Source organism: Hemitrygon akajei, chromosome 4, assembly GCF_048418815.1.
Source record: "Hemitrygon akajei chromosome 4, sHemAka1.3, whole genome shotgun sequence".
Classification (NCBI taxonomy): domain Eukaryota; kingdom Metazoa; phylum Chordata; class Chondrichthyes; order Myliobatiformes; family Dasyatidae; genus Hemitrygon; species Hemitrygon akajei.
This window is the reverse complement of record NC_133127.1, coordinates 36,509,547-36,535,189: the sequence shown is the minus strand read 5'-3', so window position 1 is coordinate 36,535,189 and position 25,643 is coordinate 36,509,547. Positions and strand designations below refer to the sequence as shown.

The 25,643-nt window shown below is 49.2% G+C and overlaps 1 long non-coding RNA gene across 1 annotated transcript; it reads right to left on the bottom strand.

Moving 5' to 3' along the window:
• Positions 1-1,429: 1,429 nt before the first annotated feature.
• Positions 1,430-24,660, bottom strand: LOC140726238 (uncharacterized). Its single transcript, XR_012098598.1, has 3 exons — positions 24,517-24,660; positions 23,605-23,776; positions 1,430-1,812 (listed from the first exon to the last, which is right to left on the bottom strand). It is a non-coding gene; the product is annotated as an uncharacterized lncRNA (long non-coding RNA).
• Between the last annotated feature and the right edge of the window lie 983 nt (positions 24,661-25,643).

Below are 25,643 nucleotides of genomic sequence, written 5' to 3'. Positions count from 1 at the left end.
TTTAGAAAGCACGCTCTTCTGGTTCATTGTGACGACTTCACATAATGAAAATCAAAAGTCTGCAGGAGCTGGAATTGTAAAAAAAAAAGGAAAATGCCAGAAAGACTCAGCAGGCCAGACAGCATCTGTGGAGAGAGAGGAACAATTAATGTTTCAGGCCTGGGACACTCCATCAGAACAGAATGCCAGACATGAAACATTTGCAGTTTTTCTCTCTCTGCAGATGCAACCTGACTTGCTGAGCATTTCCAACACTTTCTATTTTTAAGATGTAGAAGCAGAATTGGGCCATTTGGCCCATTAGATCTGTCCTGCCATTCCATCAAGACTGATTTAATATCTCTCTCAATCCATTCTCCTGCCTTTCCCCTTAACCTTTGATGCCCTTAATAATCAAAAACCTATCAACCTCTGTTTTAAATATACCCAATGACTTGGCCTCCAAAGCCGCCTGTGGCAATGAATTCCACAGATTCACGACCCTCTAACCAAAAAAAGTTTCCTCACGCTTACCTACATTGAGATGTTGAGACATTTAACCACAAGCCTGTCTGCTTGTTCAGCTGGATGCAATGCCACAATTACAAAGAGGACCATGTAAACGTTTAAATTTCTCTGCCAATGAAGCTAACAGGAACAGAAGAATGAGATGTGGGCAAGGCACAATGCAAACCCGCTCTAGAGACCTGGGTTCAAGATGTCTGCTGTCCATGTGGAGTTTGCATGGTCTTCCTGTGACAGTGTGGGTCTTCCCCGGGCTTGCTCCTCATCCCGGAGATGTGTAAGTTGATGGGTTAAATGGCCACTGTTAATTAGCCATGGTGTAGATAAGTGAGGAATCACACAGGAGTTAATATTGCATGTGGAAGAGAGAAGGGTACGGAGGGAGATGGGAATGGCACTCATTCGAGGGACTGAATGGCCTCTTTCTGCACCAATCATAAATGGGTAGACCACTTGGTCCCTTTTACCTGCTTCACCATTCAATAATGTAACAGCTTTTACCTTCCATTTTCCTGCATGCCCAGGCCTCTTGACAGTTCAAAAATCTATTGATTTAAAGTGATGGATAAAGATCAGCTTTATTTGTCACGTGTACATCAAAACATACAGCAAAATGTGTCTTTTGATTCAAGTCATATCAAAGAGGATTGTGCTGAGGCAGCCCACAAGTATGGCCATGCTTCCAGTGCCAACATTGCATGCTCTCAGTTCACTAACCCTAACCCATACGAAATGCTGGAGGGACTCAGCAGGCCAGGCAGCATCCATGGAGAAGTGTCCCAATGAAAGGTCTCGCCCCAAAACGTTGGATGTTCACTCTTTTTCGTAGATGCTGCCTGGCCTGCTGGGTTCCTCCAGCATTTTGTAAGTGTTGTTTGGATTTCCAGCATCTGCAGATCCACTCTAACCCATACGTCTTGGGAATGTGGGAGAAAAGCAGAGCACCCGGAGGAAACCCATGTGGTCACAGGGAGAATGTACAAAGTCCTTACAGAAGGCAGTGGGAATCGAACCCTTATTGGTGGTCATTGGCACTGTAAAGCAATTGCACTAACTGCTAAGTTACCAGCCACATCGTGGTCTCAAACATAGTCAGCAAAAGGGTCCACATGCTTAGAGAATTTCAAGGATTCACTTCCTTCTACATGAAGATTATTCTCACTTCGCTTTGAATCGACCAGCCCTTATCTTACAACTGAGAAAGTTCTAGATGTCCCAGCGTCTTTTCTGCATCTTGCTGTTGGGCTTTGTAAGAATTTTGAAATATAAACAGAATATGCAGGAAATACTCAGCAGGTCAGGCAGTAGCTGCGGAGAGAGAGGAAGAGTTAATGTCTCAGATAATCTAAACTGACAAACGTTAGAAATCAAATATGTCTTTAGTTGTACAGAAGGGAGAGGCGGAGGGAACAAGAAGAATGTCTGAGCAAAGGAGCCCAAGTGATACAAGTATGAGGGATGCAGGCTGAGAGAGGAGTCATGGCGGCTGAGCTCTGTCGGATGTGTAAACAGAAGGAGGTGAATGAAGATGTGAGAAAGGTCATAAAGATGATGTTGAAACAAGCCACTGGAGGATCTCAGTGAGCCAGGCAGCATCTGTGGAGGAAAATGGACAGGCAACGCTTTAGGCTGAGACCCTTCATCTGGACTGAGTGGTAGAAACAGTGTTGGAACCGTGAGTTATAAAGCACAGTCGCTGCTGGGAATCTGGGAAAAGGCTAGAAATACCCAGCATGTAATGCAGTGCCTAAGATTTACATATGCTTGAGATCCTGTCAGCAAGTCCAAACTTAGACAAGGCAACTGTTTTTCAGAGCACCTGCATTCTGTTCTCAATGGCCAACCTGCCCTCCCCGTTGCTTATCATTACACTGCCCTCCCCATTCCCACTTCAATGTGTCTTTCCTTGGCCTTCTCCGTTGATGGGGAGAGTCCAACAACAAAGCAGAGGACCAGCACCTTGTCTTCCACCGCAGTAGCCGATAAATTTATAAGCTGCTGGTATGAACATTGAATTCTCCAGTTTCAAGTAACCTGTACTCCCAGTACACCACTCTTCTCCTCTTTCTCCACCTTCTCTCTCCTCCACCCAGGTTTATCCAGCTCTAAGCCCTATTGTTCCCCTTAAACATTTCACCTTTCACCATTAACTCATGACCTCTAGTTGTAAACTCACCCAACCCCAGTGGAAAAAACCTGCTTACATCTACCCTATCTATACCCCTCATAATTTTGTACACTTCTATTAAATCTCCCCTCATTCTGCTACTCTCCAGGAAATAAAGTCCTAACTTATTCAGACTTTCCCTATAATTCAGCTCCTCAAGCCTTGGCAACATCCTTGTAAATTTTCTTTGGACTCTTTTCAATCTTATTGATATCTTTCCAAAACTGCACACAATACTCCAAATAGGCCTCACCAACATCTTATACAACTTCAAAACATCCCAACTCCTGTACTTGATACTTGGATCTATGAAGGCCAATGTGCCAAAAGCTCTCTTTATGACCCTATCAACCTGTGTCATCATTTTCAAGGAATTATGGGTCTGTATTCCCAGATCCCTCTGTTCTACCACACTCCTGAAGCCTAATGTAAAACATTAATTTAATACATCTGTCATTTCTTTGTTTCCTGTTATTAACTCATCAGCCTCAATCCCACACCAACCTTAGCCCCCTTTTTCCTCCTTATATATCCGTAGAAACTCTCACTGTTAAATATTACACACACATTTTCTCTCTAAACCAATTCTCTCCCTTCTTTTGAATTTTTTAGTATTTCACTGCTGGATTCTAAAAACTTCCCAGTCCTCTGCACATTGTATGTTCTATTTTTTCAAGTTAACATTATCCTTGGCCTCCTTTGTTAACCACAAAATCTCTCTTCCTAACTGGGATGGATTCCTGCTGAGTTATGGCTAGCTGTTTTTTTTTCAAAGATTCAAAGTTTCAAAGTAGACTTATCATCAAAGTTTTTGTATGCAGTATTCAAACAGATTTGTCATAAAGATTTTTTTTAAAGATTAGCTTCATTTGTCATATGTACATCAAAACATGGAAACATCCTGTACAGTGAAATGTGACATTTGCATCATATCAAGTCAGCAAGGATTATACTGACAGCCTGCTAGTGTTGCCATGCTTCCAGCATCAAGATAACAAGCTCACAACTCACTAGTCCTAACCTGTGCATCTTTGGAATGTGGGGGATAAATCGGAGCACCCGGAGGAAACCCACACAGTTACGGGAAGAATGCACAAACTCCTTAGAGACGGTGGTGGGAACTGAAACCCAGTTTTAGTGTTGGCATTGTAAAGCTTTGCACCATTTTGCTCATATGCTGTTTGGCTATCTGCTTCTGTTCATCGACTCACCTGTCTCTCAGCTTATCTTCTCAGTCCACCTTGGACAACTCCATCCTCATACCATCATAACGGCCCCTAATTACACTGAAGATTTGGTCGTGTAGTTGTTAAGCCTCAAAATGAATCTGGAATTCTGTTATGTGGTTGTCACTACCTCACGGGTACCCTGAATCCAGTATGGACAACAGAGACATTTATATTCCAAAATACCACGGGTATGAAACATTGCAGCAAGAATAAACTATTTGCCACACATATTATTCTTCTCAAATGTAAGTTAGTTGAGGTACAAGCAGTGTTTCACTGTAGCCATCAACAGGGAGGACAGAAGTAGTTTCTGCCACGAAGTCTGAAGTGAGTTGCTTCCAAGGAGGGGTCTCCAGAGCCTAACATAAGGATCAACAATGCTGTGGTCTTTTCATTAGTGAGTCAGTGAGTTTAAAGAGCCAGACTGTTGAAGACTGCCAAACAATTGGGTCAATCAAAATCAGCAAATATTTGCAGATTAAATTCACTTTTTTTTGTTGAAGGCCATTTTGTTGAAATAGTGTAAATCTGTTCAATGAAGGGCGCGCACTTCCTGCCCAGAAACAGAATTTCCTGTTCTCATGATCCTTGCTCAGCTGTAAGCTGTGATATTTATTCAGTTGATTTTTCAGTGCCAGTGTCATATTAACTCTGTTGCAGGAATTTCTAAAGCCTTCCTGCTAATTGCTGTGGACTCACATACTGTACTGGACAGCTGGTTTAACATCTTTATTTTCTATTTAGAGGTACAAGCCATTCTGGTCCAATGAGCCCAAACCGTCCAATTGCACCCATGTGGCCAATTAACCTCCCAACCCATATGTCTTTGGAATGTGGGAGGAAACCAGAGCACGCGGAAGAAACACATGTGGACACAGAGAGAATGTACAATCTCCTTATTGCGGGTCCTGAACTGTCCTTGGGAAGGTGACTGTGAACCATCTACTTGACGTACTGTTGTCCTTCTGGTGAGGGTTTCCACAATTAGGCCCAGCTTCGGATCCATTTCTACGGCTGTTGCATTGATCAAGTTAGTCCAGCTGAATTTCTGGAGAATGGTGACAACCACAATGTTGATCATGTTTAGGTGGTTAGTCAGTCAGTCAGTCAGTCAGTCAGTCAGTCAGTCTGTCTGTCTGTCTGTCTGTCTGTCTGTCTAACTATCTATTTAGAGATACAACACAGAACAGTCCTTTCCAGCCCAACAAGCTGCACCACCCAGCAACCCACCTATTTAACACTAGCTCAATCATCAGTATTCCAATGACGGCGTGCTCGACTCATCTCCACAGATGCTGCCTAACCTCCAGCATTTTGTGTGTGTTGCTCAAGATTTCCAGCATCTGTAGAATCTCTGTGTATATGGTATTAATTAGATTGACATCATGGTGGGCACAGACATGATGAGCCACGGGACCTGCTCCTGTAAGGTCCTGTTCTGTGTTCTTTGTTTTTGTGATTATCCCAAAGAGCCTCGACCATTCCCACTTTATTTTCCTGAAAGAATGATCAGCACCCCTCCTGACATTTTTCCAAACTCAGTCCTAGCATCAGCCTGAATATCCCCTCCAGTGCCCCTATAGCCTTGATACAACCTGCCAACCCAGGTTTAATGTTGGGGTCTCAGTAGGTTGCTTCTGGACCCCCCGGAGAACCCATGGAGACTACGTGACTCATCCTAATGCCTTTGCCCTACCAGTTCATACAGAGGAAACCATGGTCTCTGGATGCTGCAGGAGTATTTCTGGGTCTTCAGATCTTACCTTCACACATTGGAACCCCCAGTACAGTCCATACCCCAGGGAGAAAAGCCAGATTGCACAAGACATCCAATCAGAGCTCATCCAATCTGATTCTGTGATTTAGAGCAACAGTTTGTGGAGAAACACCAGAGAGCAGTGCGTTTGTATCTCGACATGAGGCAACATCGAAGGTTAAAGAGTAACTTTCAGCTCAAACACATCAACCATTCTCTGACCAACCTCGATGACCTTAAGCTCTCAGTCCCAGCCCTGTCAGCACACAGGCAGAAGGAAGTGCTATTGCTGTAAAACAGGATGCCAACTTTCTAATCAGTTCCTGGTTGTGTTCCAAAGCTTCTCATTAGGTCAATGACACAACCTCTACCATTGTTCGTTTGTCATGTGCTTTGTCATATGACGTGGACTATCATGGTCACTAACACCTGAATTTCTTCAGCCTCTACCATGGAGGAATTCTCCCACTCTGCTCTACTGCACTGAAAACCACACTGAGCCTCAGGGAGATGGTGCAAGGAACCATTTTAACACTGGAGATGGAAAGGTGTAGGGTGACAATCCCAGATCTTTAGATCCAGACTGCTGTCCAGCTCGGGTGTCCTGTGGAAATATGGGCATATTCAAGAATAGGGGAGCTCAAAGATCCCCTGATGTTGTTAGGCAGGATAGAGTGGTGTAGGAGCCAGAGAGGGGTTACAGAGATAGGGAGGGGTGTAGGGGCCGGGGGGGGGGGGGGGTTACAGAGTTAGGGAGGGGTGTAGGGGCCGGGGGGGGGGGGGTTACAGAGTTAGGGAGGGGTGTAGGAGCCAAAGGGGTTACAGAGATAGGGAGGGGTGTAGGGGGGTCAGAGGGGTTACAGTTAGGGAGGGGTGTAGGGGTCAGAGAGGAGTTACTGAGGTAGGAAGGGATGTAGGGGCCTGAAGGGGGGAGGGGTTCAGAGATAGGGAAGGGTGTAGGGACCAGAGGAGGGTTATGGAGATAGGGAGAGGTGTAGGGACCAAAGGGAGGTTACAGAGATAGGGAGGTGTGTAAGGGCCAGAGGGGTTTAAATAGACGGGGAGAGGAGTAAGGTCCAGAGGGGTTTACACAGATGGGACAGGGTGAGGGGTCAGAGGGATTTACACAGATGGGGAGGGGTGTAAGGAGAAGATCAGGGTATAGTGGCATTGGAGACCATCACTGGGGGTAATTCCTGAGATGAGATTGTTTTCCTATCACAAGGAATTTGTGGTCAGCACAGCAGCACAACTGTCAGTGTGGAGTTCGCACGTTCTCTCTGCGACCATGTGGGTTTTGCCCGGTGTTCTGGTTTCCTCCTACATCCCAAAGCCTTGAGGGTTGATGGCCACTGTAAATTGCCCCTTCACGTGAGGGTGAAGGGAGAATCTTGGGGAGATGTGGACAGTGGTATGGGAGGGGAGGGTGTTGATGAGATAAAGGGAGAATAAAGATTCGATGAATTTGGATGTGTAGGATGGGTGTTTGATGGTCAGCTCAGCCTTGGTGGGCCGAAGAGCCTGTACTGGTGCTTTGTCTCTCAATGACAAGGATTGTTACCCTACTGGGAGCAGGTAACAGAATCAGGGAGTGCTGTTCAGAGAGATCCGTCCATTTGCACGGGGTTTGGAATTCTAGATGGAATCTGCAGGAAAAAGTCAGAGCCAGAGATCTATGCATTTTGAGTGAGGACGGGAGTTTTGGTAATTACTTGATCTAAGGCAGAGTGGAGTTCTCTGCTGGATCATTGAGAACTCCTCTACCCATATCTCGATCCTTCACACCCATCACCACTCCCTTTCATCTTGCTCCATCACTCCTTCTATCCACAGCCCTGCCTGAGGCCTTCTATCCTGTGATCTCGGCCTCACTCCCCACCTTTTGACTTCTCCCCATCCTGATGAAGGGTCATTGATGACGTACCATCAATAACTCTCGGAGACAGGAAGTGAACGATAGGCTTTTATTAGCAGCAAAAAGGGAGCACGACATCTCGGAGACTGAGGGAGGAGCAGTGCCCCAATCGCCTTTATACAGGGGTCTGTGGGAGGAGCCACAGGAGCAGTCAGCAGAGGGGCGTGTCCAGACAGGTATACATAGTTTACCACAATTGACCTGGTCCTCTCTCCGTTGATGCTGCCTGACTTGACGCACAATTTTATTTAGGAAATACAGCATCGACCCTTTCTTCACCTTAAACATTTCAGTCAGCTCACCCTTTCCTCAGTACAAGCCCCTGATAGTGAAAGCGGTTTGACTCCCTCCTTCTGCCCGTACCAGGTTCCCCAATGTAAACCTGCTGAGGGCTGGTATTTGGGATATTTCAGTCCCATGGTATAATCTCCAGTTTGGGCACCCTTGGATATCAGTGTCGCCAGGATTTCCCTCGTCACTGGAGAGGATGCAGAAAAGATTCACAGCGATGACACCAGGACTGGAGAGATTGAGTTATAAGGAGAAGCCGGACATCTTTCCCTGGAGCAGTGGAGGCTGAGGGGTGACTTTACAGAGACCTATAAAATCATTAAGGGTGTAGGTAAGGTGGCTGGTCAGTGTTTAGGGGTGCCTAAAACCAGGGGATGTGGGTACGAGGTGAGAAGGGTATGGTTTAAAGGAGACTTGAGGGACAAGTTCTTCCACACAGAGAGTGATGGATGGATGGAACAGGAGGCCTGAGGACTTGGTAGAAGTGGGTAAAATTCCAACGTTTAAAAGACATTTGAATAGGTGCATGGCGAGGAAAGGTTTCGAGCGATTAGGGTCAAACAAGGTCTAATGGAACTAGCTGAGATAGACACATTGGGCAGGATTGCTGAGTTGGGCCGAAGGGCCTGTTCTGTTGCTGTATAATTCTATGACACTCGTCCACACCTCAGAGGCAAAACCCTTGGGCACTGGGAAGATCGGGTGTTAGGGCAGGAGGTGATTGGCTGGCACTCCCGTTTTCACAGGCTTCCCTTGTGTTTGTCAAATATCAGCTTTGTTCTGGTGCGCTGATCTAACCGCAGTCATCAATGTGTTAACACAGATGGCACGCTCCAGCAGATGTCATTTCCCTTCTTGGCTGAAGGTGCCCCCATTGCGGCCAAGAGCCTCTGCCATCGAGGAGGGTCAGACCGCGTTTAACGCCACTTCTTGTAAAGGCTGCCAGCCCATTTCATAACACACCATGCACGGGCTCTGGGTGAGATCACCTCTATGATTAGTCAATCTCTCTTAATGGAGTGAAGTGTGGGATGAGGGAGGTTCTGCTGCATTGGTTGGGTGGAGGGTTTTGCCCACCGCTGCTTGTCGAAAGGTTGGCATAGCGGGCACCGTAAGCTGCAGCTGTTGGGATGCCTCAGCGATGGGACACTGTTCTGTAACATGGATACTCCTCCGGTTAAAATTAGGAGGCACAAAGAACAGGGAAGCATTGGCCAAAAATACACAGCAAATGGCATCTGCGTCTGAGCAAAGTATTAAGTGGTACTCAATCCCTCACTGGCCAACCCCAGATTCCTGCCAGGTTGTATTTTCAGCTAAAGGTTAGTTCAAGGTTCATGTTCTAACTCTGCACAATCTGAGGGGGTGGGCTTCACTTTTAACCCTTTGACAGTAGGGCTCAACACATATCCAGTCTGGCGAAGCACTCACACGCATTGAGAAATGGTTCACTTTCTACCTCACTGCCCAGTTGTTCAGTGACTTGCAATGATCCAGCCTATACCAAATTACGTGGCTGTAGATTTTCACAAATAAAAACAACGGAGGTGCTTTAAGTTTAAGAAAAACCATAACAACTTTTTTATTGTACACCAAGCACTGAACACAAAGTGTGTTAAAAGTACTATACTTAACTGCGTCATGTCAGACCAGCCTCTTAAACTGATGAATTATGTACATTTCCATCAGCTACATTTCCCCTCCACACCCACCCTCACAGAATTCACTGATACCAGCATCATGAGCCTATCCGGAGTTCGGACAAGCCGCCTGGCTAGGGTCCCATGTTCCATGGGTGGAGGAACAGCAGAGGCCCCTGGCTGGTCCAGAGGTGTTTGGACACACTCATGGTCATGTCGTGAAGGCAGGGTAGCAGAATCCTCTAAACCTTGGTGGGCGATCTACTGAAATACATTCAACTTTGCCCCTCTTATCTATGATAAAAGTCTTTTCTCCCCATTCCGAAACACAGAACGGGCTGTCGTAAGAAGACCGAAGGGGAGGTTGGTGCACATCATGGTGGACGAAAACAAATGAGACAGAACGTAGGTCAACTGAAGTGCTGTACTCCATGATGGGAGACAGGATAAGTGCAAAGGAATTGAATTTACTGAGAAGGGTGGAATGCTGTTGAGAGGCCTACCAGGTGGTCATAGTGTCAGGAATAATGGCTGCCTGTATACCAACCCAGCCACGGGCAGCAGCAGGTCCTCTTTTGGGGACATTCTGAGCCCCAGCAGGACCCAAAGGGGGGTGATCATGCCAACACTCATCCATCAGGGCAGCCTTTAAGGAGCGGTGAAACTGCTCACACAGGCCATTGGACTGCGGGTGATACGCCATGGTGTGATATATCCTAACACCAAGGTTCTGGGCTATTGCAGTCCAGAGGGCTGATATGACACACTATATGGGGGAGCGTAAGCTCAGCAGATCACAGAATGAAGCGGTGATAGAAACTAATCATTTGTAAAAATCCTGTCATTTTTTAGTAATGCAGGGTGGTGGGAAATCCATAATAGTGGCAACCTTTGATGGGAGGGGTTTCACACCTTGTGCAGAGATGTAATGGCTGAGAAAATCAATGGTTGACAACCTAAACTGGCATTTAGCAGCGTTAATAATCAACCCGTGTTGGCTTAAGCGCTCATAAAGAATGCAGAAATCAGATATGTGTTCAGATTTGGATGCACTGGTCACAAGCATGCAATCCAGGAAAACTAAAAGAAAATCCAAGCCTTTTAATGCATAGAAAGTCTGTGCTGCCTTTTTCAGCCCAAACGACATCCGCAGAAACTCAAAGAAGCCAAACAGGGTTTTCACAGCCGTTTTGGGAATGTTCTCCAAGCACACAGGCACCTGATGGTAGCCCTTAACTAGATCAACCTTGGAAAAATTAACTGTCTGGTTAAAAGTGCCTGAATATTTTGGATGTGTGGGGCCGCGTAACGAGCGGGAGTGGTGGCCTTGTTAAGGTGTTGGTAATTGTCACATGGGTGGCAACCACCATTGGACTGAGGGACCATATGGAGGGGTGAAGCCCAGGGGCCATTCGACTGGCGTACAATGCCAAGCCTTTCCAAGTTGGCAACTTAGCCTTGCAGTTGCCAGCTTTTCTGGATCCAGTCTATGCGTGTGGCCATGGACTGATGGGCCAGCTGTAGGGATGTGGAGCTCAAGCCCATGTTTTGTGACGTAGTGGAGAGTGTGGGCTTGGTGAGGTTTGGGAATTTGCCCAGCAGTCGAGCAAACTTACATGTGGTGTGCATGCGTTTGACAGAGTCGTTGTGGGGAACTTACTGGGGGGTGGTGGGATAACGACCCAAAGTCCTCAACATGCACAAACCACGAGTTGTTAAGATCAAATAATAGTTAGTGGGCACACAGGAAATCTGAGCCAAACAGAGGTCTAGCCACTTAAGCCGGGATGAATTCCCATGTGTAACATCACCCATTGAAGCAGAGTGTCACCCATTGTGTCCCTCAAGTCTGGAGGATGCTGCCGTTGGTGGCCTCCTGCAAGGTTTCATCGCTCCGTGCTTTCTCATCAGGGGGCAATGCTGGCAGCACACTCACTCGAGCACCCATCTCACACAGGATGCGTCACCCTGAAAGGGTATCCGTAATGAACAGTAGGCGACCCTGGCAGCTAGAACCCATGGTGTTCACAGATCTCTGATGTTCTGATGCGCTGGCTCTGTCAAAGTTACAAGGCAACTGGCACTTCCTAGCGTTTGTACTTAAACGAGCGTGGTAAAAACACAGGCCTGGCACCGTCCGTTTCACAGCCGTGGGCATCCTCCTGTTGGGGGCCTTGCTGACCGGGCTTATTGAGGCAGGAAAAGGATTAGGAATGATGCACCTCTGCCTGGCTGAGTGTAGACTATCAGCCATTTTAGCAAGCTCCCTATAGTCCTTCACGGGTGCGTTAGCAAGGGCAATGCAAACTTGATTAGGCACTTGCTACATGGCAAGTCCTTTAAAAATAAAACAAGGGTTGATGATTTCCCAGGAGAGGCAGCATGTGGTCCATTAGCTCTGACGGCTTGGCATCACCGAGGCCGGGCAAGGAGAGTAACTGTTTGGCACGTTCAGACTCTGACAGTCAAAAAGTCTGTGAAAGGTGAATTTTTAGTGATCGGTATTTATTGTGTTTGGACGGGTGTTCTAGTAAACTCACTGTGGAGTGACTGAGTGACACTATCACGTAGAGATATTTGGTGTTGTTGGTGGAGATTCCTGGCATTTCCACCAATTACATTACCCTACAAGTAGCAAGCAAGCTCCTAGAGATCTTTGGTTAAGGGTGAAAGCTGAGATCTTTAAGAGGAACTTCTTCACTCAGAGGGTGGTGAAAGCCTGGGACAAACCGCAAGCAGATGCAGGTTTGATTTCAACACTTAAGAGAAGCTTGGGTGAGTACTTGGACCAGAGGGGCATGGAGGGCTATGGTCCATGTGTGAGTCAATGGGACAGACTAGATGGGCTGAAGGGCTCTGTGACTCCACAACAATCTTCATACTCCCTCATCTTCACCCCATCTCAATAGTCACCTTCAGCCAACCCTTCAAAATCTGTGCAATCCTCCAATTGTGGCCTCTTCTGCACCCCTCCCCGACAACCATGCTACCAGCTGCTGGGGCCCCAGAACGCTAGCGATCCCGACCCCCACCTTCCTGCCCTGTCTCTCTGGGCCTTTCCCCGTGCTCGTCCCAAGCCTATTGGGGCAGCAGTTGTAAAATCTCCGGCTGTTTAATAGTTCACTGGGGATGGGCACTCCTGCATACATCAGGGTCACGGAATGATCTGTTCTTGCTGTTTGCCCCATGGTAGAATGTTCCACTGGTGGCCAACACCCCTCTTCTGTGGACAGGCTTTGGATGTTATTCCTATTTGCCCTGGCAGGAGGGTGCAATGGTCTGGCATTCTCTCAGCAGTGAAGAGATGGGGGCTTTAGGTGGTGCATAACTTCCTCTCCCACCCTGCCTTCTACTTCACTCATATTATACGTGTTGTATGTGAGCAAGAGCAAAGTAATCTTGAGATTCCCAGCCTTCAGATCCAGGAGGAATCAATCAGAGGAGATTTTGGATTTCCAGTTTAGATTCAGATTGACTTATTGAAATATACATTGAAATGTATTGTTTGTGCTAAGACCATAGGACACACATAGGAGCAGAATTAGGCCATTCAGCCCATCGAATCTGCTCCACCATTTCATCATGGCTGATACATTTCCCTCTCAACTCCGTTCTCTTGCCTTCTCCCTGTAAACTAGGAAGCACTGACTATTCAAGAACTTATCAACCTCTGCCTTAAATATACCCAATGAGTTGGTCTCCACAGCCACTTGTGGCAACTAATTCCACATAATCACCAACCTCTGGCTAAAGAAATTCCTCCCCATCTCCATTCTAACTGGATGTCCCTTTAGTCTGAGGCTGTGCTCTCTGGTCCTAGACTCTCTTACTAAAGGAAATGTCCTCTCCTCATGCACTCTATGTAGGCCTTTCAAAGTTCAATGGGTTTTAATGAGATTCCCTCCTCATTCTTCTAAATTTCAGGCCTACAGTCATCAAACACACCTCTTACGGTAACACTTTCATTTCATGAATCTTTCTTGTAAACCTCCTCTGAACCCCCTCCAAAGTCAACACATCCTTTCTTGGATGAGGCTCCCAAACCTGCTCACAATACCCCAAGTGAGGCCTCGCCAGTGCTTTATAAAGCCTCAACATTACATCCTTGCTTTTATATTCTAGTCCTCTTGAAATGAATGCGAACATTGCATTTGCCTTCCTCACCACAGACTTACCCTGAAAATTAACCTTTGGCGAATCCTGCACAGGGACACCCAAGTCCCTTTACACTTCAGATTTTTGAATTTTCTCCTGTTTAGAAAGTAGTGTAATACCCTGGTTAAAACCCTGGATTATTTCATCAATTGGATATTTAATACAGTATGCTACTGGGTATTTTATTTTCTGCAGGTTTTCTCAAAACGCAACAAGTTTTCTTTTAATTACCATTTCATTATTACATTTATTCTTGTAATTTCTAAAATTCAATAAATAAATAATATTTTTTAAAAAAGTATTCTTTTAATTACATTATAAAATCAAGTATTTCATTTTTTGGTGTTTAAAATTTTTAAAAAATTAAGTGATTAAGTTAGGTTTGTTGAATTAGCCGATAGGATTTGTCTTGCTATCAGTTTTTGTGAGAGAGCGGGAAAAGAACGGGGAGTCATTTTCTACAGAGGGTGAGGGATTGAAAAAGGAGGAAGAGTGAAAACGGAAATGGACAATGGATATTGCAGAGGAACATGCTGAAACGTTCACAAAACCCATTTGGAAAGACAGATACTGATGAAAAAAGGATCTAGTGCTTTCCTGGCCTATACGATGAATAAGTCCTTCTCGGGCTTCAAGCTGGGCACGGGTATCACTTCTAACTGATGTTTTGATGACAAACTCTGCCATCTTCTTCAGAGATGATGCCTGGGCAAATCTAGTATGGTGGTATTTATACCCATGTATTCCACCCCTCCTAATCGGTTAGTTCTCATCCAATCAGGTTTCCGCTCTCCCAACTTGTTTACAATCGAATTCCGGTTCTTACTTAGAACGAGACCTTTGGCTTTGTTAAAATTCTTTTCCTCTAGTTTCACTTCAATTGCTTCCTTCACCAGGTGGTGCCAAAAGCCATTGGCACAGCACAGTAGTTTTGTTCTGTTGAAGTCAATCCAATGGTCATTGCGAATACAGTGTTCTGCTACCGCCGATTTCTCTGGATAACACAAACGGATACAGCTCCTGTGCTCCTGATGCACCATCAATAACTCACGCTGAGACGTAGGAAGCAAGGTATCGGCTTTTATTGACTGGAAGAATGAACAACACTACATCCTGGAGAATGAGGCTGGGCAACAGGCCTCAGTCGCCTTTATACAGGGGTCTGGGGGAGGAGCCACAGGAGCAGTCAGCGGGGGGTCTGTGGGAGGAGCCACAGGAGCAGTCAGCAGGGTCTGTGGGAGGAGCCACAGGAGCAGTCAGCGGGGGGTCTGTGGGAGGAGCCACAGGATCAGTCAGCAGGGGTCAGTGGGAGGAGCCACAGGAGCAGTCAGCGGGGGGTCTGTGGGAGGAGCCACAGGAGCAGTCAGCAGGGGTCTGTGGGAGGAGCCACAGGAGCAGTCAGCAGGGGTCTGGGGGAGGAGCCACAGGAACAGTCAGCAGGGGGTCAGTGGGAGGAGTCAGCAGGGGTCAGTGGGAGGAGCCACAGGAACAGTCAGCAGGGGGTCAGTGGGAGGAGTCAGCAGGGGTCAGTGGGAGGAGCCACAGGAACAGTCAGCAGGGGGTCAGTGGGGGAGCCACAGGAGCAGTCAGCAGGGGGTCTGTGGGAGGAGCCACAGGAGCAGTCAGCAGGGGGTCTGTGGGAGGAGCCACAGGAGCAGTCAGCAGGGGTCTGTGGGAGGAGCCACAGGAGCAGTCAGCAGGGGTCTGTGGGAGGAGCCACAGGAGCAGTCAGCAGGGGGTCTGTGGGAGGAGCCACAGGAGCAGTCAGCAGGGGGTCTGTGGGAGGAGCCACAGGAGCTGTCAGCAGGGGGGGCCTGTGGGAGGAGCCACAGGAGCAGTCAGCGGGGGGGGGGGTCTGTGGGAGGAGCCACAGGAGCAGTCAGCAGGGGGTCTGTGGGAGGAGTCAGCAGGGGTCTGTGGGAGGAGCCACAGGAGCAGTCAGCGGGGGGGGGTCTGTGGGAGGAGCCACAGGAGCAGTCAGCAGGGGGTCTGTGGGAGGAGTCAGCAGGGGTCTGTGGGAGGAGCCACAGGAGCTGTCAGCAGGGGGGGTCTGTGGGAGGAGCCACAGGAGCAGTCAGCAGGGGGTCTGTGGGAGGAGCCACAGGAGCAGTCAGCAGGGTCTGTGGGAGGAGTCACGGGAGCAGTCAGCAGGGGGTCTGTGGGAGGAGTCAGCAGGGGGTCTGTGGGAGGAGCCACAGGAGCAGTCAGCAGGGGTCAGTGGGAGGAGCCACAGGAGCAGTCAGCGGGGGGTCAGTGGGAGGAGTCACAGGAGCAGTCAGCAGGGGGTCTGTGGGAGGAGCCACAGGAGCAGTCAGCGGGGGGGGGGTCTGTGGGAGGAGCCACAGGAGCAGTCAGCGGGGGGGGGGGTCTGTGGGAGGAGCCACAGGAGCAGTCAGCGGGGGGGGGGGGGTCTGTGGGAGGAGCCACAGGAGCAGTCAGCGGGGGGTCAGTGGGAGGAGTCACAGGAGCAGTCAGCAGGGGGTCTGTGGGAGGAGTCACAGGAGCAGTCAGCAGGGGTCTGTGGGAGGAGTCAGCAGGGGGTCTGTGGGAGGAGCCACAGGAGCAGTGGGTCTGTGGGAGGAGTCACAGGAGCTGTCAGCAGGGGTCAGTGGGAGGAGCCACAGGAGCAGTCAGCAGGGGGTCTGTGGGAGGAGTCACAGGAGCAGTCAGCAGGGGTCTGTGGGAGGAGCCACAGGAGCAGTGGGTCTGTGGGAGGAGCCACAGGAGCAGTCAGCAGGGGGTCTGTGGGAGCAGTCACAGGAGCAGTCAGCAGGGGGTCTGTGGGAGGAGTCAGCAGGGGTCAGTGGGAGGAGCCACAGGAGCAGTCAGCAGGGGTCTGTGGGAGGAGCCACAGGAGCAGTCAGCAGGGGGTCTGTGGGAGGAGTCAGCAGGGGTCAGTGGGAGGAGCCACAGGAGCAGTCAGCAGGGGTCTGTGGGAGGAGCCACAGGAGCAGTCAGCAGGGTTCTGTGGGAGGAGCCACAGGAGCAGTCAGCAGGGGGTCTGTGGGAGGAGCCACAGGAGCAGTCAGCGGGGGGTCTGTGGGAGGAGCCACAGGAGCAGTCAGCAGGGGTCTGTGGGAGGAGCCACAGGAGCAGTCAGCAGGGTCTGTGGGAGGAGTCAGCAGGGGGTCTGTGGGAGGAGCCACAGGAGCAGTCAGCGGGGGTCTGTGGGAGGAGTCAGCGGGGGTCTGTGGGAGGAGTCACAGGAGCAGTCAGCAGGGGGTCTGTGGGCGGAGCCACAGGAGCAGTCAGCAGGGGTCAGTGGGCGGAGCCACAGGAGCAGTCAGCAGGGTCTGTGGGAGGAGCCACAGGAGCTGTCAGCAGGGGGTCTGTGGGAGGAGCCACAGGAGCAGTCAGCGGGGGGTCTGTGGGAGGAGTCACAGGAGCAGTCAGCAGGGGGTCTGTGGGCGGAGCCACAGGAGCAGTCAGCAGGGGTCAGTGGGCGGAGCCACAGGAGCAGTCAGCAGGGGTCTGTGGGAGGAGCCACAGGAGCTGTCAGCAGGGGGTCTGTGGGAGGAGCCACAGGAGCAGTCAGCGGGGGGCCTGTGGGAGGAGCCACAGGAGCAGTCAGCAGGGGTCTGTGGGAGGAGCCACAGGTGCAGTCAGCGGGGGGCCTGTGGGAGGAGCCACAGGAGCAGTCAGCAGGGGTCTGTGGGAGGAGCCACAGGAGCTGTCAGCAGGGGGTCTGTGGGAGGAGCCACAGGAGCAGTCAGCGGGGGGCCTGTGGGAGGAGCCACAGGAGCAGTCAGCAGGGGTCTGTGGGAGGAGCCACAGGAGCAGTCAGCGGGGGGCCTGTGGGAGGAGCCACAGGAGCAGTCAGCAGGGCCTGTGGGAGGAGCCACAGGAGCTGTCAGCAGGGGGTCTGTGGGAGGAGTCAGCAGGGGTCTGTGGGAGGAGTCACAGGAGCAGTCAGCAGGGGGTCTGTGGGAGGAGTCACAGGAGCAGTCAGCGGGGGGTCTGTGGGAGGAGTCAGCAGGGGGTCTGTGGGAGGAGCCACAGGAGCAGTCAGCGGGGGGTCTGTGGGAGGAGTCACAGGAGCAGTCAGCAGGGGGTCTGTGGGAGGAGTCAGCGGGGGGTCTGTGGGAGGAGCCACAGGAGCAGTCAGCAGGGGGTCTGTGGGAGGAGCCACAGGAACAGTCAGCAGGGGGTCTGTGGGAGGAGTCACAGGAGCATTCAGCAGGGGGTCTGTGGGAGGAGTCACAGGAGCAGTCAGCAGGGGGTCTGTGGGAGGAGCCACAGGAACAGTCAGCAGGGGGTCTGTGGGAGGAGCCACAGGAACAGTCAGCAGGGGTCTGTGGGAGGAGTCACAGGAGCAGTCAGCAGGGGGTCTGTGGGAGGAGTCACAGGAGCAGTCAGCAGGGGGTCTGTGGGAGGAGTCAGCAGGGGGTCTGTGGGAGGAGCCACAGGAGCAGTCAGCGGGGGGTCTGTGGGAGGAGTCACAGGAGCAGTCAGCAGGGGGTCTGTGGGAGGAGTCAGCGGGGGGTCTGTGGGAGGAGCCACAGGAGCAGTCAGCAGGGGGTCTGTGGGAGGAGCCACAGGAACAGTCAGCAGGGGGTCAGTGGGAGGAGTCACAGGAGCAGTCAGCGGGGGGTCTGTGGGAGGAGCCACAGGAGCAGTCAGCAGGGGGTCTGTGGGAGGAGCCACAGGAGGAGTCAGCAGGGGGTCTGTGGGAGGAGTCACAGGAGCAGTCAGCAGGGGTCTGTGGGAGGAGTCACAGGAGCAGTCAGCAGGGGGTCTGTGGGAGGAGCCACAGGAGCAGTCAGCGGGGGGTCTGTGGGAGGAGCCACAGGAGCAGTCAGCAGGGGGTCTGTGGGAGGAGCCACAGGAACAGTCAGCAGGGGGTCAGTGGGAGGAGTCACAGGAGCAGTCAGCGGGGGGTCTGTGGGAGGAGCCACAGGAGCTGTCAGCAGGGGGTCTGTGGGAGGAGCCACAGGAGCAGTCAGCGGGGGGTCTGTGGGAGGAGCCACAGGAGCAGTCAGCAGGGGGTCAGTGGGAGGAGCCACAGGAGCAGTCAGCAGGGGGTCTGTGGGAGGAGCCACAGGAGCTGTCAGCAGGGGGTCTGTGGGAGGAGCCACAGGAGCAGTCAGCAGGGGGTCTGTGGGAGGAGCCACAGGAGCAGTCAGCAGGGGTCTGTGGGAGGAGCCACAGGAGCAGTCAGCAGGGGTCTGTGGGAGGAGCCACAGGAGGAGTCAGCAGGGGGTCTGTGGGAGGAGCCACAGGAGCAGTCAGCAGGGGGTCAGTGGGAGGAGTCAGCAGGGGGTCTGTGGGAGGAGCCACAGGAGCAGTCAGCAGGGGTCTGTGGGAGGAGCCACAGGAGCAGTCAGCAGGGGGTCTGTGGGAGGAGCCACAGGAGCAGTCAGCGGGGGTCAGTGGGAGGAGCCACAGGAGCAGTCAGCAGGGGGTCTGTGGGAGGAGCCACAGGAGCAGTCAGCAGGGGTCAGTGGGAGGAGCCACAGGAGCAGTCAGCAGGGGTCTGTGGGAGGAGCCACAGGAGCAGTCAGCAGGGGGTCTGTGGGAGGAGCCACAGGAGCAGTCAGCAGGGGTCAGTGGGAGGAGCCACAGGAGCAGTCAGCGGGGGTCTGTGGGAGGAGTCAGCAGGGGTCAGTGGGAGGAGCCACAGGAGCAGTCAGCAGGGGTCTGTGGGAGGAGCCACAGGAGCAGTCAGCGGGGGTCTGTGGGAGGAGTCAGCAGGGGGTCTGTGGGAGGAGCCACAGGAGCAGTCAGCGGGGGTCTGTGGGAGGAGTCAGCAGGGGTCAGTGGGAGGAGCCACAGGAGCAGTCAGCAGGGGTCTGTGGGAGGAGCCACAGGAGCAGTCAGCGGGGGTCTGTGGGAGGAGTCAGCAGGGGGTCTGTGGGAGGAGCCACAGGAGCTGTCAGCGGGGGTCTGTGGGAGGAGCCACAGGAGCAGTCCAGACAGGTAGATGTAGTTCACCACAGTTCCTTGACGCAGGTTTCTACCGTGCGTCTCATCTGGCTGATATATGCTGCTCCGTGTCAATGTTCATATAGTAATTGGCTTCGGTTCCCCTCAGAAGGAACATGTTTGTGTTTATCAAAATCATATTTACCCTAATGTATTTATTTACTGGAACTAGCCTTCTCATCATTATTCCCCATTCATTATAGCGTTATGTTGCTGTTAAGTTGAATTCATAGTAAAAGTGAACTCCTTGCAAGTCTACGCTTTCATTCCCTCTACCAGAGGACATGTTCCAACTCTGCATTCCACCTGCCACATCTTTGCCATTCTCCTAATTTGTCTCTGGAGCCTCCCTGCTTCAACACTGCCTATCCCCTCCACTTACCTTCGTATCACCACAAATCTGGCCACAAAGCCATCAATTCTGTCATCCAAATGATTGATACAGAATGTAAAAAGAAGCGGTCTCAACATTAACCCCTGCAGAGCACCACAAGTCATCAGCAACCAATCAGGAATGATTCCCTTTATTCCCACTCTTTGCTTCCTGTCAATCGGCCAATGCTCTACCCACACTCGTATCTTTCCTGTAATTCCATGGGCTCTTATGTTGTTAAGCAGCCTCATGTGAGGCACCTTGTCAAAGGTGTTCTGAAAATCCAAGTAAACAATGTTTACCAGTTCTCCTTTGTCTATCCTGCTTGTTATTTCCTCAAAGAATTCCAACAGAATTGTCAGGCAAGATATTCTCTGAAGGAAACCATGCACATTTTGGCCTAATTTATCATGTCTCTCCAAGTACCCTAGAACCTTATTCTTAACAATCAACCAACATCTTCCCAAATAGTGAGGCATGCTAACTGGCCTATGATTTCCTTTCTTCTGCCCCCTCCCTTCTTCAAGAGTGAAGTGACATTTGCAATTTTTCAAGTCCTCTGGAACGACACCAGAATCTGGGGCGTAGTCCATTTCATCCAGGTGACTTATCTACCTTCAAATCTTTCAGCTTCCCAAGCATCTCCTCCCTTGTAATAGCAACTGCACTCACTTCTGCTCCCTGACACTCAAACTTCCATCATTCTGCTAGTGTTTTCCACAGTGAAGACTGAGGCAAAATACTTATTCAGTTTGTCTGCCGTTTCTCTGTTCCCTATTACTACCTCTCCTGTGTTATTGTCCAGTGGTCCTATATCCACTCTTGCTTCACTCTTACTCTTTTTATGTACCTGAAAAAAATTGGTAACTTCTTGATATTGTGGGCTAGTTTCCTATCATATTTCATCTTTTCCCTCCTTTTGACTTTTTTAGTTGCCTTCTGTTGGTTTGTAAGAGCTTCCCTAACTTCCCAATAATATTTGCTCTATTATATGCCCTCTCTTTGGCTTTTACGTTGACATTGACATCCCTTGTCAGCCACGGTTGTGTCAACCTGCCTTTAGAGTACATCTTCTTCTGGATGTATCTATCCAGTGCCTTCAAAACAGCTCCCAGAAGCTCCAGCTATCGCTGCTCCATCATCCCTGCTAGTGTCTCCTTCCAATCAACTTTGGCCAGTTCCACTTTCATGTCTCTGTAATTCCCTTTGTTCCACTGTAATACTGACACATCTGACTTTAGCGTCTCCCCAAGCTGCAGGGTGATTTCTAACATATTGTGATCACTGCCTCCGAAGGACTCTTTTACCTTAAGCTTCCTAACCAAATCCTGTTCATTACCGAACACCCAATCCCCCAGTGAGCTCAAGCACAAGTTGCTTTAAAAAGCCATCTCATAGGCATTCTACAAATCCTCTCTCAGAGTTCAAAGTAAAATTAATTATCAGAGTACATTCATGCCACCACATACAATTTTCTGAGGTTCTTTATCCTGCAGGCATACTTAGCAAATCTATAGAACAGTAACTGTAAACAGGATCAATGAACAAGATAATGACATTCTCTAAGATAATGACATCCAGGAATTTTAAGTTGCTAACCCTCTCCACCTCTGATCCTCCGGTGATTACTGGCTCAAGACCCTCTGGTTTTCCTTTCCTGAAATCTACAATCAGGTCCTTGGTCTTATTGACATTGAGTGAGAGGTTGTTATTACAACACTCAGCCAAATTTTCAATCTCCCTCCTGTATGCTGATTCATCACCACCTTTAATACGGCCCACAACAGTAATGTCATCGGCAAGCTTGTATATGGTGTTGGGGCTGTGTTTAGCCACACAGTCATAGGTGTAAAGCAAGTAGAGCAGAGGGCTAAGCACACATCCCTGCGGTGCACCTCTTGGGAGCCAACGCCAACCTGATTTTCCCAGTCTACCTGCATATGGAAATCCCCCAGGACTATTGTAACATTGCCCTTTTGATGCGTCTTTTCCAACTCCCATTGTAACTTGTAGCCCACATTCTGTCTACTGGCTTGTGTACAACTCCCATCAGGGTCCTTCTAACTTTACAATTTCTTAACTCTACCCAAAGAGATTCTACATCTTCCGATCCAATGTCACCTCTTTCTAAGGATTTGATTTCATTTTTTACCAGCAGACCCATGCAATTACCTCTGCCTACCCCTATCCTTTCAATACAATGTGTATCCTTGGATGTTAAGCTCCCAACTATGATCTTCCAGCCACGACTCAGTGATGCCCACAACATCACACCTGCCCATCTGTAACTGTGCTACAAGATCATCTACCTTATTCCGGATACTGTTGGCCCTTCAGTCCTCTATTCATCACCCTTTTTGATTTTGTCCCTGTTGCACTGCAACTCATCCCACTGACCCATTTTGCCCCAACTTTGGGGCGGTATGGTAGCGTAGTGGTTAACGCAAGGCTTTACAGTACCAACAACATGGGTTCAATTCCTGTGGCTGCCTGTAAGGAGTTTGTATGTTCTCCCCATGACCTCCGGATGCTCCAGTTTCCTCCCTCACTTCAAATATGTACTGGTCGGTAGGTTAATAGCTCGTTGTAAGTTCTCCTGTGATTAAGCCAGGATTAAGTCAGAGGGTTGCTGGGTGGCATAGCTCAAAGGGCCAGAAGGGCCCGTCCCATTCTGCATCTCAATAAATAAATAAATCATCTGCCTGCCCTTCCTCACAGCCTCACTACACACTGCCTCTGCTTGTATACCAGCTGCCCCCATCCTCAGCCCTGTCACTTTGGTTCTCATCCCCCTGCCACTTTAATTTAAACCCTCCCCTACCGTTCTAATAAACCTGCCCGCAAGGATATTGGTCCCCCTCGGGTTCAGGTGTAATCTGTCCTTTTTGTACAGGTTGTTCCTTCCCCAGAAAAGATCCCAGTGATCCAGAAATCTGAAACTCTGCCCCCTGTCAACCACTCATTCATCTGTCAAATCTTACCCTCACAGGCACATGCCACGGGCAGCGAGTCAGAGATTACTACCCTGCTTTTCAGCTCTCCAGCTTACTCCCTAGCTTCTCTCTTCAGCACTTCTTCCCTTTTCCTACCTGTGTCGTTCGTTGGTACCAATATGTACCAAGACATCTGCCTGCTCACCCTGCCCTTTAGAATGCCCTGACCCTGGCACCTGAGAGGCGACCTACCTGGTGTCTCTGTCGCACCCACAGAATCTCACGTCTGTTCCTCTGCCTATGGAACCTCCTATCACCACTCCTGTCCTCTTCTCCTCCCTTCCCTTCTGAGCCAGAGGCCTGTTCACACTTATTATTGAGGGCAATGGCTACAGGGGTACTTTGTACTGGCTGCCATTTCCTTTCCCGCTCCTGACAGTCACCCACGTACCAGCCTCCTGCAACGTAGAGATGGCTACCTCCCCGTAGCTCCTATCTGTCAGCTCCTCAGCCTCCTGTGTGAGCTGCAGCTCCTCGGGGGAAGTGTTAAGGAAATGGAGCTGCAGCTGGATGTACCTGGTGCAGATGTGGTTATCCAGGAGGCTAGAGGTCTCCCAGAATTCCCACACAATCCTCACACAAAGAACACAACACAACCCCATGGAGCCATCGATGCGCGAACAGATGAAGAATGAAGAAGAAACTTCTCAGAAACTTACCTTACTCAAGCCCGATGAGCTGAATCTTCCCACTCTAACATCGGTACACTCGCACAATAGCCGCTCCGTCTGATGTCATCTTACCTTTGAACAACCAACACAGCCAGAGGGTGCACTGAGGGAAGGCTGCAAGTGTCATCACACATTCCATCGCCGACGCAGCAAGCCCACTCTGTCCAGCAGAACAAGACAGGCAGTAAAAGCAATAACATAAAACAAAAGACCACAGCAAAACAATCCTCTTTCCCTTCCTCACATACACAGAAAGGGGACAAACTGCCTCCTGGCTTCCAGTCCTTGGCCCAGACTCTCAGACATTCAGCCTCAACCTTCCACCTGGACTTGCAAATACCACCTTCAAGCCTCTACCTTTGAACTCACTGACTTTGGTCTTTCAACCTTTCAGGCTTTCTAACTCTGGACTTACCACGCTTTGGACTTTAACCTTCAGTTTGGCGCTCTGGTCTTCATTGACCTCGGGTCTCACTGGTTTGACCTCCAAGCCTTGTTCCCAGAACTCGTTGATCATGGGCTTGGCCTTCAGGCTTCAATCTCTCAGTACTTCAAGCCTCTCTTTCAATATTTTTATTAATGTATACAAGAATATATAACAAATTCAGAGTATATATATATATATATATTTTAAAAATTACTACCAGAATACAGACAATAGAAAAATTGAACTGTAGAGGACTGAGTAACATACGTGTATATAGTACTCTGGTAATGATTACTAATACTGCAAATTTATAAAGCGTATACATTAGGAATTTTATATATATAAAAAAAAATCTAGCCCTACCAAGAAAGCCAATGGGTAAGAACAAGGAAAAATATTTTTTTTAAAAGTGTCGCTAAGTTGTTAACAAAGAATAACATAATTAATAACAGCTACGTAGAAAAAAACCTCACAAGTTAGAGTAGTAGTTCATAAAAGGACCTCATGTCGTATAAAAGTACTGTACTGATGATGCACCATCAATAACTCTCTCTGAGATGTGAAGGCGAGATATCGGCTTTTATTGACTGGAAGAAAGAACAAGCAGTAGTTGACCACCATACTACATCCTGGAGAATGAGGGCCGGGCTCAGGCCTCAATCGCCTTTATACCGGGGTCTGTGGGAAGAGCCACAGGAGCAGTCAGCAGGGGGCGTGTCCAGACAGGTATATATAGTTCACCACAACTGAATTAGAAATAGAACACCGAATCTTCTCCAAACTAAGATGAGTCATAATGTCTTCTAACCACTACACGTGAGTAGGAGAGACTGCTTCTTTCCATTTAAGCAAAATCCGTCTTCTCCCCATTAGTGAGATAAAAGCTAGAACATACAAGTCTGAGGGAGTTAAAGTTATATCTTGAGTTCCGAGAATACCAAAGAGAGCAGTAAGAGGATTAGGTTCAAAGTTAGTGTTAAAAAGTTGAGAAAAAGTAGAAAATACATCTTTCCAAAATTTTTCTAAGCCGGGACATAACCAAAACATATGAATTAACGAAGCATTGGCTGAATTACATCTGTCACAAGTTGGAGAAATATCAGAATAAAAATGGGATAATTTCTCTTTAGACAAATAGGCTCTATGTACCACTTTAAATTGTACCAAGAATGACGAGCGCAAAAAGATGACTTATTCACAAATTTCAAAATGGCATTCCAATCTTCATCAGAGATTCAGATCATGCTCCCAAGCTTGCCTAATATGATGTAAAGAAAGCTGCTTAAGCATAAGCAGTTTATTATATATATTAGAGATTGATTCATCAAAAAAAGGTTTCAAATTTAAAATAACATCTAAGAGATTCTTATCTGAACTTGAAGGAAAGGTAGCCAATTGAGAATGCAGAAAATCTCTAATTTGAAGGTAACCATAAAAATGAGTTTGGGGTAAACCAAATTTGGTGGACAACTGCCCCAGAGGTTTCTGGGGAGACATGACTAAACTCCATCAGTGAATACCATGTTCACTTGCTCGCCATGTTTGTGCAAACTATCGCAGAATTTAACTCTTACTGTCTGAGTCTTGGTACCATGTTGTG